The sequence below is a fragment of the Cryptomeria japonica genome, unplaced genomic scaffold, assembly GCF_030272615.1.
Source record: "Cryptomeria japonica unplaced genomic scaffold, Sugi_1.0 HiC_scaffold_246, whole genome shotgun sequence".
NCBI classification, from domain to species: Eukaryota; Viridiplantae; Streptophyta; class Pinopsida; order Cupressales; family Cupressaceae; genus Cryptomeria; species Cryptomeria japonica.
In genome coordinates this window covers 110,001-125,000 of record NW_026729068.1, presented here as the reverse complement: position 1 = coordinate 125,000, position 15,000 = coordinate 110,001, and the positions used below count along the sequence as shown (strand labels likewise).

Genomic DNA, 15,000 nt, shown 5'->3' with positions numbered 1-15,000 from the left:
TTGCCCCGGGTGCGCACCTCGCGTGCACCTTCGCCGCGGTGGGCACCTTGGCTGGGTTGGGCACCATTGAGCGCTCCGAAGTGTGCTCCAAGGTGCGCACCATGGCCCTCCAAGGTGCGCAGCATGGCGTGCACGAAGTCGGAGCCCGGTTTGCCCCGGGTGCGCACCTCGCGTGCACCTTCGCCAGGGTGGGCACCTCGGTGCGCACACCTTCTCAATGTTTTCTTGCCTTTTCTGGAAATTGGTGAAGGCAGCGCATCAAAGGTGCGCACCTCGGTGTGCTCCGAGGTGCGAACCCGAGAGCGCTCCGAGGTGCCCACGAAGTCGAAAGTCGGGTTAATTGCATTGTTTTCCCCGGGTGCGCTCCGAGGTGCGCAACATCGGTGCGCACCAAGGAGGGCTCCGAAGTGTGCTCCAAGGTGCGCACGATTCGGAGCTCGGTTTGCCCGGGGTGCGCACACCTTGGCTGGGTTGCGCACCCTTTGTGCGCTCCAAGGTGCGCACGAAGTCGGAGCTCGGTTTGCCCCGGGTGCGCACCTTCGCCAGGGTGCGCACCTTGATGCGCACGCCTTGGCTGGGCTGCGCACCTTGGTGGGCGCCATGGTGCGCACCTTTCGTGCGCTCCAAGGTGCGCACGAAGTCGGAGCTCGGTTTGCCCCGGGTGCGCACCTTGGTGGGCGCCATGGTGCACTCCGAGGTGCCCAAGATTGGTGCGCACCAAGGAGCGCTCCGAAGTGCGCTCCAAGGTGCGCAGGTGCGCGCGAAGTCGAAAGTTGGGTTAATTGTCCGGTTTGCCTCGGGTGCGCACCTTGCGTGCACCTTCGCCAGGGTGGGCGCCTTGGTGCGCACACCTTGGCTGGGCTGCGCACCCGGGCGCGCACACCTTGGCACCCGCGTTTCCTTCATTTTAAATTTTTTTTTTTTACAATCTCTCAAGTGGGAAATTCTATAATCTCAACTTTTTTTGCCTTTTCAGGAAACTTTTGAATGGAGCGCATCATTGGTGCGCTCCGAAGTGTGCTCCAAGGTGCGCACCTCTGGTGTGCTCCAAAGCTCTCTCCAGCTGCGTGCACCTGCCCCGGCCGCGCACCCGGCCCCGCCCAGCTTCGCTCACCTGTCCCGGGCGTCTGGTGCGGAACCTTAGAGTAAGAAACATCACCGTGCACCTTGGCCAACGTGCGCGACTCGACCGAGCGCGCACTGGCCGAGGTGCACACCGATTTCACCTGGGTGCGCGCGCAGCACCTCGGGCGCACCGGGGTGCGCGCACAACGCCCGGGTTGCACCGTGGCCTGTGTGCTCGGGGCGCCTCGGGTGCGCGCTCGGTGTCGCCCCCGCGCGCGCGGTAGTGCGGGCAGCGCACCCCGGCCCGGCCCGGCCCCGACGAGAACGCAAACGGGCAAAAGGTTTATTCAAATAGCATTGCGACGCCCGGCGAAAAACTAAAAAAGGGTGCAACACCGGGACTTCCCGGGAGGTCACCCATCCCAGTACTACTCCGGCCCAAGCGCGCTTAACTGCGGAGTTCTGATGGGATCCGGTGCACTAACGCTGGTATGATCGCACCCGTTATGAGCTTGTCGCAGTGTGTACTTAGCAAACCGCGACCCACGTGCGAATCCACCCCGGCCACCCACCCCCGTCGAGGTGCACACCCTCCCTCGCGAAGTGCGCCCCGTTCGCCAAGTGTGAGCCCTGCCCGGGTGCGCGCACCTTGCTAGGGCGTCGGGTGTGCACCCGGCCCGGCCTACGTGCGTGCACCTGGACGGGGCGTCGTGTGCGTGCAGTGTCCCGTCTGCAACGCGGTGCCCACACACCACCTCGGGCGCAACGACCTGCGCTCACATGTGGGCCGAGTGCACCTTGGTGCATGTTCGGGGCGCCTCGGGTGCACGCTCGATCTTGCCCCGGTGCACCAAGGCGCTCGGTTTGCCCCGGGTGCGCACTTGGTGCAAGGTGGGCACCCAAAATAGGGATCAAGCACCAAAACACAAGTTTCGGGATGCAAAATGGGACCCAAGGACCACAAATGCGTTCCAAGACCCATGATGGGTCCACGAGAACAAAAATGTGTTCCGAGACTTAATAAACAAATATTGGGTTTTAGGAGAAGAAACATGCTCTGATGCCCAAAACGAGAATCGACCCCGAAAAGGCCACAGGCCAAAAGTGGGATGCGAGACAAAAAAAAATGGGACCCGAGGACCAAAATTGGGTTCCCAGGTCGAAGACAGGGCAACCGGACAAGAAACGACCTCTAAGGCTCGAAATGAGTCCCGACGACTAAAACTTGACAAGAAGCACCCATCAGGCACCCAACTCGACACCCATGGGATGCCGACCCACCCGGGCTTCCACCTAGCACACCTTGGCACCCACCCACCCTCGCACCCAACCTCGCACCCAACTTAGCACCTTTGAACCCACATTGGCACTCACCCTGACCCTGGCACCTTGGAACCCACATTGGCACTCACCTTGACCCTGGCACCCACCTTTGCACTCACCTTGGGACCCACCCTGGCTCCCACCTCGGCACCCACCCAGACACCCACCTTGGTTCCTTGGCACCCACCTTGGATCCTTGGCACCCACCCCGACACCCACCTTGGCACGCAACTTGGCTACTTGCCACCCACCTTGGCTCCTTGACGCCCACCCCGACAACCACCCCGTGACCTACCCTGGCTAGGGTTGGTGCACACCCACCCTGGTGCCCACCTTGGCACCCACCCCATGACCCACCTTGGCACGCACCTTAGTACCCACCCCGTTACCCACCCTAGGACCCACCCCGTGACCCACCTTGGCCAGGGTGGGTGCACCCACCCTGGTGCCCACCTTGGCACCCACCCATCCTAGCACCCAGCCTGTGACCGGGCTTGGAACCCAACCTTGCACCCGTCTTGGCCAGTGTGGGTGCGCACCCATCCTGGCACCCACGTTGTGACACACCCTTTAACCCACGCACCCTAGCAGCCACGTTGGCACCCACCTTGGAACACAACCTAGCAACTTGGCACCCACCCCGTGACCCACCTTGGCATCCACCATAGCAGTCGCCCACTTGGCACCCACCTTGGAACCCAAGTTGGCACCCACCTCGGCACCCACCTTGACACTTGTGGACCCACCTTGCCACTCACCCTAGCATCGACCCATCCTAGCACCCACCCTGGCACCTTTGCACCCTAGCACTCACCCATCCTAGCACCTAACCTGTGACCCACCTTGACACTCACCCTCGCACCCACCTTGGAACCCAACCTAGCACCCACCCACCCTGACACCAACCCTAGCACCTACCCACCCTTGCACCCACCCTGTGACCCATCTTGGCACCCACCCATCCTACCACTCAACCTATCACCCACCTTCTCACCCACCTTGGCATCCACCTTAGCACCCACCCACACTGGCACCTTGGCACCCACCTCGGGCAAGGTGGGTGCACACCCACCCTGACACCCAATTTAGAACCAACCGAGCATGTTACCCACCTTGGCACCCACATTGCAGCCCACCCTAGTACCCACCCTATGACCCACATTGGCATCCACACCCTAGCACCCAGGCACCTCGACACCCGCCTTGACACGCACCCTAGCACTAAACCTGTGACCCACCTTGGAACTCACCCTAGAACCCACCCACCCTGTGAACCACCTTGGCATCCACCTTAGCACCCACCCACCTTGGCACCCACTCTAGCACTCACCCATCCTAACACCCAACTTGTTACCCACCTTGGCACCCGCCCTCGCGTCCACCTTGAAACCCACCCTAGCACCCACCCACGCAGGAGCCCACCTTGGCACCCAACCTAACACCCACGCATCCTGGCACCCAACTTGTGACCCACCTTGGAACCCACCCTAGTACCCACCTTTGAACCCACTATATCACCAACCCACCTTGGCACCCACCCTATGACCCTCTTTGGAATCCACCCTAGCACGCACCCACCCTGGCACCCACCATGGAGCGCACCCTAGCACCCACCCACCTCGGCACGCACCTCAACACCCACCTTGGTGTGCGCACTGCGCCAACCTCTCAAAGACCCTATGTGGTGCGCTCCAAAGTGTACACCTTTGGTGCGCTCCAAGGTGCGCACCTTTGGTGCACACCGAGGTGCACACCAAAGTGTGCACCGAGGTGAGCACCAAAGTGCACTCCAAGGTGCACACCAAGGCGTGCACCTTTGGTGCGGTCAATGCAAACGAATTCGGAAGTTGGGGTCGATGTCCTAATCGCTGCTGCAGACTACACGTATGAGAATCGGACAAATAGCTTTATATAGGGGAGGTGTTGCGTTTGATGGGTCGACTCCCCTGGTTGTGTGCACTGCACCAACTTCAAAGACCCTGTCTTGTTTAAGAAGTCAAAAGTTGGGGTGGATGTCCTAATCATTGCTGCAGTCTACGCATGTATGAGAATCAGACAAATAGCTTATATAGGGGAGGTGTTGCATTCGGTGGGTTGACTCCCCTGGTTGTGCGCACTGCGCCAACCTCAAAGACCCCGCATAGCAGAAGAAGTCGGAAGTCGGATTTTGGTGAGCACCAAGGCGTGCACCTTTGGTGCGGTCAACGCAGACGAATTCAGAAGTTGGGGTGGATGTCCTAATCGTTGTTGCAGGCTACACATGTATGAGAATCAGACAAATAGCTTATATAGGGGAGGTGTTGGGTTTGATGGGTCAACTCCCTTGGTTGTGCGCATTACGCCAACCTCAAAGACCTTGTTTTCGTTAAGAAGTCAAAAGTTGGGGTCAATGTCCTAATGGCTCCTGTAGGCTACACATGTATGAGAATCGGACAAATAGCTTATATAGGGGAGGTGTTGGGTTTGATGGGTCGACTCCCCTGGTTGTGCGCATTACGTCAACCTCAAAGACCTTGTTTTCGTTAAGAAGTCAAAAGTTGGGGTCGATGTCCTAATTGCTCCTGTAGACTACACATGTATGAGAATCAGACAAATAGCTTATATAGGGGAGGTGTTGGGTTTGATGGGTTGACTCCCCTAGTTGTTCGCATTACACCAACCTCAAAGACCTTGTTTTCGTTTAGAAGCCGAAAGTTGGGGTCGATGTCCTAATTGCTCCTGCAGGCTACGCATGTATGAGAATCAGACAAATAGCTTATATAGGGGAGGTGTTGGGTTTGATGGGTCGACTCCCCTGGTTGTGCGCATTGCGCCAACCTCAAAGACCCTGCATTGCGGATGAAGTCGAAAGTCAGAGTTTGGTGTGCTACAAGGTGTGGTCGAAGGTGCTCACCTAGGTGTGCACCTTTGGAGCGCAGGAAAAGTGCCCTCCAAAAGTGCGCACCTTTGGAGTGCACAAAAGTGCCCTCCAAAAGTGCGCACCTTTGGAGCGCACAAAAGTGCCCTCCAAAAAGTGCCCTCCAAAAGTGCGCACCTTTGGAGCGCACAAAAGTGCCCTCCAAAAAGTGCCCTCCAAAAGTGCGCACCTTTGGAGTGCAGAAAAGTGCCCTCCAAAAAGTGCCCTCCAAAAGTGTGCACCTTTGGAGTGCACAAAAGTGCCCTCCAAAAGTGCGCACCTTTGGAGCGCAGAAAAGTGCCCTCCAAAAAGTGCCCTCCAAAAGTGCGCACCTTTGGAGCGCAGAAAAGTGCCCTCCAAAAAGTGCCCTCCAAAAGTGCGCACCTTTGGAGCGCAGAAAAGTGCCCTCCAAAAAGTGCCCTCCAAAAGTGCGCACCTTTGGAGCGCAGAAAAGTGCCCTCCAAAAAGTGCCCTCCAAAAGTGCGCACCTTTGGAGCGCACAAAAGTGCCCTCCAAAAAGTGCCCTCCAAAAGTGCGCACCTTTGGAGCGCACAAAAGTGCCCTCCAAAAGTGCGCACCTTTGGAGCGCACAAAAGTGCCCTCCAAAAGTGCGCACTTTTGGTGCGCACCAAGGCGCTGGTTCGGTCGTTGCAGGCGAGTTCGGAAGTTGGGGTCGATGTCCTGAGCGGAGGTGCAAACTACACAGGTGTCGGAATCGGACAAATAGCTTATATAGGGGAGGTGTATGCTTCGATGGGTCGACTCCCCAGGTTGAGCGCACCGCGCCAACCTCAAAGACCCTACGGTATGGATGAAGTCGGAAGTTGGGTCCGATGACCGATTCGATTAGTAGGTATGCTCATGAGGTCGGAATTTGGGTCCGATGACCTGCCATGTGCAGGAAGGCGAATGTTGGCACTGTGCGTTGCAAGGTGCACACCAAGGTGCTGGTGCGGTCTTTTTAGTCGAGTTCGGAAGTTGGGGTCGATGTCCTGATCGGAGGTGCAAGCTACACAGGTGTGGGAATCGGACAAATAGCTTATATAGGGGAGGTGTATGCTTCGTTGGGTCGACTCCCCGGGTTGAGCGCACCGCGCCAACCTCAAAGACCCTACGGTATGGATGAAGTCGGAAGTTGGGTCCGATGACCGATTCGATATGTAGGCATACTCGCGAGGTCGGAATTTGGGTCCGATGACCTGCCATGTGCAGGAAGGCGAATGTTGGCACTGTGCGTTGCAAGGTGCGCACCAAGGCGCTGGTTCGGTCGTTGCAGGCGAGTTCGGAAGTTGGGGTCGATGTCCTGATCGGAGGTGCAAACTACACAGGTGTGGGAATCGGACAAATAGCTTATATAGGGGAGGTGTATGCTTCGTTGGGTCGACTCCCCGGGTTGAGCGCACCGCGCCAACCTCAAAGACCCTACGGTATGGATGAAGTCGGAAGTTGTGTCCGATGACCGATTCGATATGTAGGCATACTCGCGAGGTCGGAATTTGGGTCCGATGACCTGCCATGTGCAGGAAGGCGAATGTTGGGACTGTGCGTCGCAAGGTGCGCACCAAGGCGCTGGTGCCGTCGTTGCAGTCGAGTTCGGAAGTTGGGGTCGATGTCCTGGTCAGAGGTGCAAACTACACAGGTGTGGGAATCGGACAAATAGCTTATATAGGGGAGGTGTATGCTTCGATGGGTCGACTCCCCGGGTTGAGCGCACCGCGCCAACCTCAAAGACCCTACAGTATGGATGAAGTCGGAAGTTGGGTCCGATGACCGATTCGATACGTAGGCATATTGGCGAGGTCTGAATTTGTGTCCGATGACCTGCCATGCGCAGGAAGGCGGAATTTGGGTCCGATGACCGAGTTGATGGCGTGCCATGCGCAGAAAGGCGGAATTTGGGTCCGATGACCGAGTTGATGTTGATGGCCCGCCATGCACAGGAAGGCGGAATTTGGGTCCGATGACCAATTTGAAGGCGTGCCATGCGCAGAAAGGCGGAGTTTGGGTCCGATGACCGAGTTGATATTGATGGCCCGCCATGCGCAGGAAGGCGGAATTTGGGTCCGATGACCTGACATACGCATGGAGTCCGACTCGGGGGCCGATGTTCGATTCGATGACTTGCATTGTGGGTAAAGTCGGAAGTTGTGGTCTTTGACCCGATTCGATGACCAGACTTCGGCTGCTTGAGAATCGGACAAATAACTTATATAGGGGAGGTAGTGTTCTCGAGCATCCTCCCCCCGTGCCCGTTTATGTCGATTGATGCTGGTGCTCGACTGGTTGGAGCGCTCGGATGCAAAAATCTTGCACCAGGATTTATCGATTGTGATGGACACGGCAAGTCTCCTGATTGCTATGCAGGAGCTCATCGTGAATCTCTATGCGGCCTTGGTATGGACTCGACCTGCGGAATGGTTCGGCAATGGTAGTCGCTCCAACACGTCCTTGCAATGGCCACAGAGGTGATTCGACTAGAGCTCCAGTCTAGCTTTTGGGTTGCTTGGCGGACTGGTATAGCCGCGATCGAGTTCCGGCCATGAACGTTTTAGATAGCTCTTGGGCTTTCTGGGACGGAAGTCGGAAGTTTGGGCTGTTGTCCGATTTGATGACCATTCTTCGGATGTGTGAGAATCGGACAAATAACTTATATAGGGGACTGTGTTGTCTCACGCAGCCCCCTCCGTGCCCCTCTATCTCGACCGATGTTGGTGCTTGAAAGGGTTGGGATCGCTCGGATTTATAAACGTGCACCACCATTTGTCGAGTGTGAGGGACGCGGCAGGTCTCCTAAATGCTATACGGGCGCTCTCTGAGAATCTCTATCCGGCCTCGACACAGACTAGTCTTGCTGAATGGTTTGGCACTGGTAGTCGATCCAACACGTCGTTGTTGTGGCCGCCTAGGCGATTCGATTCGAGCCCCCGTCTAGCTTTTGGGTTGCTTGGCGGATTTTGCCCTATCCGCAAGTGAGCTCGGTCCCTAAACGTTCGAGAAACCCGATTGCTATGCGCCGACTCTCTTTCTTGCGAGCCTCCATCTAGCTTTTGGGTCTCTACGGAACGGAAGTCGGAATCTGGGACCGTTGTTTGATTCGACGAGGCAGACTACGGTTGTGCGAGAATCGGACAAATAACTTATATAGGGGAGGTGTTGACTGGAGCATTCTCCCCCGTGCCCCTCTAACTCGACCAATGCTGGCGCTCGAACGGTGGTAGCGCTCGGATTTTCGTTGAGCGCCAGCATTGGTCGATTTAGAGGGGCATGCGAGATTCCCGAATGCTATGCGAGGGCTCTAACGGAAATGTCTATTGGTTTCGGTATGGATGCAATTGCGAGTGGTTCGGCAAAGGTAGTCGTTCCGATGCGTCCATGTCGTGGCCAAATCGATAATTCGATTTGAGCCCTCGTATAGCATTTGGGTCTCTCGATGTGATTCCGCATTCCAGTCCCTTTGGGCACTGCTTGAGCCGCATCCCAGGGGGTTCCCTTCCCAATAATCTGCCTCGCAACCCGATTGCTATGCGGTGAGGCTCCTCGGCCGCCTCGGAACTATCTGTGTATCAGACGCATCGCGGGATAAGGGGTTGGCAACGGTAGTCGCCCCAAGCGCGTCCGATGCTTGGACCATTCCGAGGCGGCCCTGAAGCCTCTTCCGTCTAGCCGTTGGGTCCTTCTCGCCGCATCCCTTGCCTCGCACCCCGATTGCTATGCGGTGAGGCTCCTCGGCCGCCTTGGAACTATCTGTGTATCAGACGCATCGCGGGATAAGGGGTTGTCACTGGTAGTCGCCCCAAGCGCGTCCGATGCTTGGACCATTCCGAGGCGGCCCTGAAGCCTCTTCCGTCTAGCCGTTGGGTCCTTCTCGCCGCATCCCTCGACTCGCACCCCGATTGCTATGCGGTGAGGCTCCTCGGCCGCCTTGGAACTATCTGTGTATCGGACGCGTCGCGGGATAAGGGGTTGTCACTGGTAGTCGCCCCAAGCGCGTCCGATGCTTGGACCATTCCGAGGCGGCCCTGAAGCCTCTTCCGTCTAGCCGTTGGGTCCTTCTCGCCGCATCCCTCGCCTCGCACCCCGATTGCTATGCGGTGAGGCTCCTCGGCCGCCTTGGAACTATCTGTGTATCGGACGCGTCGCGGGATAAGGGGTTGTCACTGGTAGTCGCCCCAAGCGCGTGCGATGCATGGACCATTCCCAGGCGGCCCTGAAGCCTCTTCCGTCTAGCCGTTGGGTCCTTCTCGCCGCATCCCTCGCCTCGCACCCCGATTGCTATGCGGTGAGGCTCCTCGGCCGCCTTGGAACTATCTGTGTATCGGACGCGTCGCGGGATAAGGGGTTGTCACTGGTAGTCGCCCCAAGCGCGTCCGATGCTTGGACCATTCCGAGGCGGCCCTGAAGCCTCTTCCGTCTAGCCGTTGGGTCCTTCTCGCCGCATCCCTCGCCTCGCACCCCGATTGCTATGCGGTGAGGCTCCTCGGCCGCCTTGGAACTATCTGTGTATCGGACGCGTCGCGGGATAAGGGGTTGTCACTGGTAGTCGCCCCAAGCGCGTCCGATGCTTGGACCATTCCGAGGCGGCCCTGAAGCCTCTTCCGTCTAGCCGTTGGGTCCTTCTCGCCGCATCCCTCGCCTCGCACCCCGATTGCTATGCGGTGAGGCTCCTCGGCCGCCTTGGAACTATCTGTGTATCGGACGCGTCGCGGGATAAGGGGTTGTCACTGGTAGTCGCCCCAAGCGCGTCCGATGCTTGGACCATTCCGAGGCGGCCCTGAAGCCTCTTCCGTCTAGCCGTTGGGTCCTTCTCGCCGCATCCCTCGCCTCGCACCCCGATTGCTATGCGGTGAGGCTCCTCGGCCGCCTTGGAACTATCTGTGTATCGGACGCATCGCGGGATAAGGGGTTGTCACTGGTAGTCGCCCCAAGCGCGTCCGATGCTTGGACCATTCCGAGGCGGCCCTGAAGCCTCTTCCGTCTAGCCGTTGGGTCCTTCTCGCCGCATCCCTCGCCTCGCACCCCGATTGCTATGCGGTGAGGCTCCTCGGCCGCCTTGGAACTATCTGTGTATCGGACGCGTCGCGGGATAAGGGGTTGTCACTGGTAGTCGCCCCAAGCGCGTCCGATGCTTGGACCATTCCGAGGCGGCCCTGAAGCCTCTTCCGTCTAGCCGTTGGGTCCTTCTCGCCGCATCCCTCGCCTCGCACCCCGATTGCTATGCGGTGAGGCTCCTCGGCCGCCTTGGAACTATCTGTGTATCGGACGCGTCGCGGGATAAGGGGTTGTCACTGGTAGTCGCCCCAAGCGCGTCCGATGCTTGGACCATTCCGAGGCGGACCTGAAGCCTCTTCCGTCTAGCCGTTGGGTCCTTCTCGCCGCATCCCTCGCCTCGCACCCCGATTGCTATGCGGTGAGGCTCCTCGGCCGCCTTGGAACTATCTGTGTATCGGACGCGTCGCGGGATAAGGGGTTGTCACTGGTAGTCGCCCCAAGCGCGTCCGATGCTTGGACCATTCCGAGGCGGCCCTGAAGCCTCTTCCGTCTAGCCGTTGGGTCCTTCTTGCCGCATCCCTCGCCTCGCACCCCGATTGCTATGCGGTGAGGCTCCTCGGCCGCCTTGGAACTATCTGTGTATCGGACGCGTCGCGGGATAAGGGGTTGTCACTGGTAGTCGCCCCAAGCGCGTCCGATGCTTGGACCATTCCGAGGCGGCCCTGAAGCCTCTTCCGTCTAGCCGTTGGGTCCTTCTCGCCGCATCCCTCGCCTCGCACCCCGATTGCTATGCGGTGAGGCTCCTCGGCCGCCTTGGAACTATCTGTGTATCGGACGCGTCGCGGGATAAGGGGTTGTCACTGGTAGTCGCCCCAAGCGCGTCCGATGCTTGGACCATTCCGAGGCGGCCCTGAAGCCTCTTCCGTCTAGCCGTTGGGTCCTTCTCGCCGCATCCCTCGCCTCGCACCCCGATTGCTATGCGGTGAGGCTCCTCGGCCGCCTTGGAACTATCTGTGTATCGGACGCGTCGCGGGATAAGGGGTTGTCACTGGTAGTCGCCCCAAGCGCGTCCGATGCTTGGACCATTCCGAGGCGGACCTGAAGCCTCTTCCGTCTAGCCGTTGGGTCCTTCTCGCCGCATCCCTCGCCTCGCACCCCGATTGCTATGCGGTGAGGCTCCTCGGCCGCCTTGGAACTATCTGTGTATCGGACGCGTCGCGGGATAAGGGGTTGTCACTGGTAGTCGCCCCAAGCGCGTCCGATGCTTGGACCATTCCGAGGCGGCCCTGAAGCCTCTTCCGTCTAGCCGTTGGGTCCTTCTCGCCGCATCCCTCGCCTCGCACCCCGATTGCTATGCGGTGAGGCTCCTCGGCCGCCTTGGAACTATCTGTGTATCGGACGCGTCGCGGGATAAGGGGTTGTCACTGGTAGTCGCCCCAAGCGCGTCCGATGCTTGGACCATTCCGAGGCGGACCTGAAGCCTCTTCCCTCTAGCCGTTGGGGCTTTCTCGCCGCATCCCTCGCCTCGCACCCCGATTGCTATTCGGTGAGGCTCCTCGGCCGCCTTGGAACTATCTGTGTATCGGACGCATCGCGGGATAAGGGGTTGGCAGTGGTAGTCGCCCCAAGCGCGTCCGATGCTTGGACCATTCCGAGGCAGCCCTGCAGCCTCTTCCGTCTAGCCGTTGGGGCCATCTCGCTGCATCCCCCACCTCGCACCACGATTGCTATGCGGTGAGGCTCCTTGGCCGCCTCGGAACTATCTGTGTATCGGACGCATCGCGGGATAAGGGGTTGTCACTGGTAGTCGCCCCAAGCGCGTCCGATGCTTGGACTATTCCGAGGCGGCCCTGCAGCCTCTTCCGTCTAGCCGTTGGGGCCATCTCGCCGCATCCCCCAGCTCCTCGGCCGCCTCGGAACTATCTGTGTATCGGACGCATCGCGGGATAAGGGGTTGGCAGTGGTAGTCGCCCCAAGCGCGTTCGATGCTTGGACTATTCCGAGGCGGCCCCGCAGCCTCTTCCGTCTACCCTTTGGGGCCATCTCGCCGCATCCCTCGCCTCGCACCCCGATTGCTATGCGGTGAGGCTCCTCGGCCGCCTGGGAACTATCTTCGTATCGGATGCATCGCGGGATAAGGGGTTGTCACTGGTAGTCGCCCCAAGCGCGTCCGATGCTTGGACTATTCCGAGGCGGCCCTGTGGCCTCTTCCGTCTAGCCGTTGGGGCCATCTCGCCGCATCCCTCACCTCGCACCCCCATTGCTATGCGGTGAGGCTCCTCGGCCGCCTTGGAACTGTCTTCGTATCGGAAGCATCGCGGGATAAGGGGTTGTCACTGGTAGTCGCCCCAAGCGCGTCCGATGCTTGGACTATTCCGAGGCGGCCCTGCAGCCTCTTCCGTCTAGCCGTTGGGGCCATCTCGCCGCATCCCCCACCTCGCACCCGGATTGCTATGCGGTGAGGCTCCTCGGCCGCCTTGGAACTATCTTCGTATCGGACGCATCGCGGGATAAGGGGTTGTCACTGGTAGTCGCCCCAAGCGCGTCCGATGCTTGGACTATTCCGACGCGGCCCTGTGGCCTCTTCCGTCTAGCCGTTGGGGCCATCTCGCCGCATCCCCCACCTCGCACCCCGATTGCTATGCGGTGAGGCTCCTCGGCCGCCTTGGAACCATCTTCGTATCGGACGCATCGCGGGATGAGGGGTTGTCACTGGTAGTCGCCCCAAGCGCGTCCGATGCTTGGACCATTCCGAGGCGGCCCTGAAGCCTCTTCCGTCTAGCCGTTGGGGCCTTCCCGCCCCATCCCTCGCCTCGCACCCCCGATTGCTATGCGGTGAGGCTCCTCGGCCGCCTTGGAACCATCTGTGTATCGGACGCATCGCGGGATAAGGGGTTGGCACTGGTAGTCGCCCCAAGCGCGTCCGATGCTTGGAGCATTCCGAGGTGGCCCTGAAGCCTCTTCCGTCTAGCCGTTGGGGCCTTCCCGCCCCATCCCTCGCCTCGCACCCCGATTGATATGCGGTGAGGCTCCTCGGCCGCCTTGGAACTATCTGTGTATCGGACGCATCGCGGGATAAGGGGTTGGCACTGGTAGTCGTCCCAATCGCGTCCGATGCTTGGACCATTCCGAGGCGGCCCTGCAGCCTCTTCCGTTTAGCCGTCGGGGCCTTCCCGCCGCATCCCTCGCCTCGCATCCCGATTCCTATGCGGTGAGTCTTCTCGGCCGCCGCGGAACTATACCTGTTATTGCTACTGCATCCTTCGGCTGGTAACCTCCTCTGCCGCCTTGGAACGTTCTCTTTGTCGGACGCGTCGCGGGATAAGGGGTTGGCACTGGTAGTCGCCCCAAGCGCGCCCGATGCATAGACCGCTCCGAGTTGACCTTGCTTTCAGCCTCTCACATGCATAGACCTCTCTGAGTCGACCCTGCAGCCTCTCACGTTTAGCCTTTGGAATCTCGCCTCACAACATGATTGCTATCCTTGATGCATCCCTTGCCTCGAGCCCTGATTGCTTTCTTGGCTGCATCCCTCCTCTCCTCACAGCCCGGTTGTCATCACTGCTTCATCCGTCGCTTCATGCATTCTGGCTGCTGGGCCCTTCCCACCGCACACCTCGATTGCTATCTCTTCTGCATCACACACCCCGATTGCTATCTCTGCTACATCCCTCGGCTCTCACTTCTGCATCCTTCGCCTCCCACCTCGATTGCTATCAATGCTGCATCCGTAACCTCACACCCCGATTGCTATGCGGGGAGGCTCCTTGGCCGCCTTGGAAATTTCTGTGTGTCGGACGCACCGCGGGATAAGGGGTTGGCACTGGTAGTCGCCCCAAGTGCGCCCGATTCTTAGACCGCTTCGAGGTGACCTCGTAGCCTCTTTCGTCCAGGCTTCCTGCCTTCAACGCCCTTTTTACACCTCGATTGCTATGCGCGGGCTCGTTGGCGTCTATCACCTCTCTGCGAAGAGTGGCACGATGATTGTTGGGGTAAATCGTAGCAGTCCGATCTCTGGCCTTGGGCCATTGTGAGGGCTGATCGATTTCCTGTGCGCATCTCGTGTTCGCCCAGTAACAGACTCGACGACTTGTAATCGGTCTTGTTCCCGATTGTTCCTGGAGGTAGTCTTCGGAACTCTTGGATTTGACCTGTCACTCGAACTGTCCTCTTCCGAGGATGCTTGTGTGTGTGTGCTTGTGCCATTTCCTTGGCGGTATTAACGAGATATTAAAGAGCGGAGTGAGCGCCTCGCCCAGCTATGTTTGGGGCTCTCACTCCCTTACCCGGTGTGCGACCGCTTTGCACGTAGGTTGCGGAGCATCGCGACTCTTTCGATGTTTGGCGGTTGTCTTCCGGTGATGCGTTGGTCCCGAAGTGCACGTTACTAGCATTTCTGCCATTGTTCTCGATCTTTGGCACGTTCCTTCGTTGCAATTGGATATATATCTCCGTTTATACGCGCAGGCTTCTCCCGCCTATTCAGCGCTGTCCCACTCTCAGCACTCTCGTGGTCTCCTTGGCTTCTCTCTCCCGTGAGCGAGCTCTCTTCTCGAGTCTTTTCCATGTCCCATGGAGGTTGCCTTGCGAAATTCGGGCACACAAACGTGACCGGATAAGAGCGGAATTGCCTATGAGGAGAAGCTCACCTTAGGGAGCAGCAATGCCGAGTGTTTCGACAGAGGGTAGAGGGGGCGTTGTTTGGGCGGTTGCACAAAAGAGTGCTA

At 59.0% G+C, this 15,000-nt stretch overlaps 1 non-coding gene across 1 annotated transcript; it reads right to left on the bottom strand.

The window, feature by feature from the left end:
* Nucleotides 1-1,449: 1,449 nt before the first annotated feature.
* LOC131869386 (5S ribosomal RNA) lies at nucleotides 1,450-1,568 on the bottom strand. The gene has a single exon (XR_009367769.1). It is a non-coding gene; the product is annotated as a 5S ribosomal RNA (ribosomal RNA).
* Nucleotides 1,569-15,000: the final 13,432 nt, after the last annotated feature.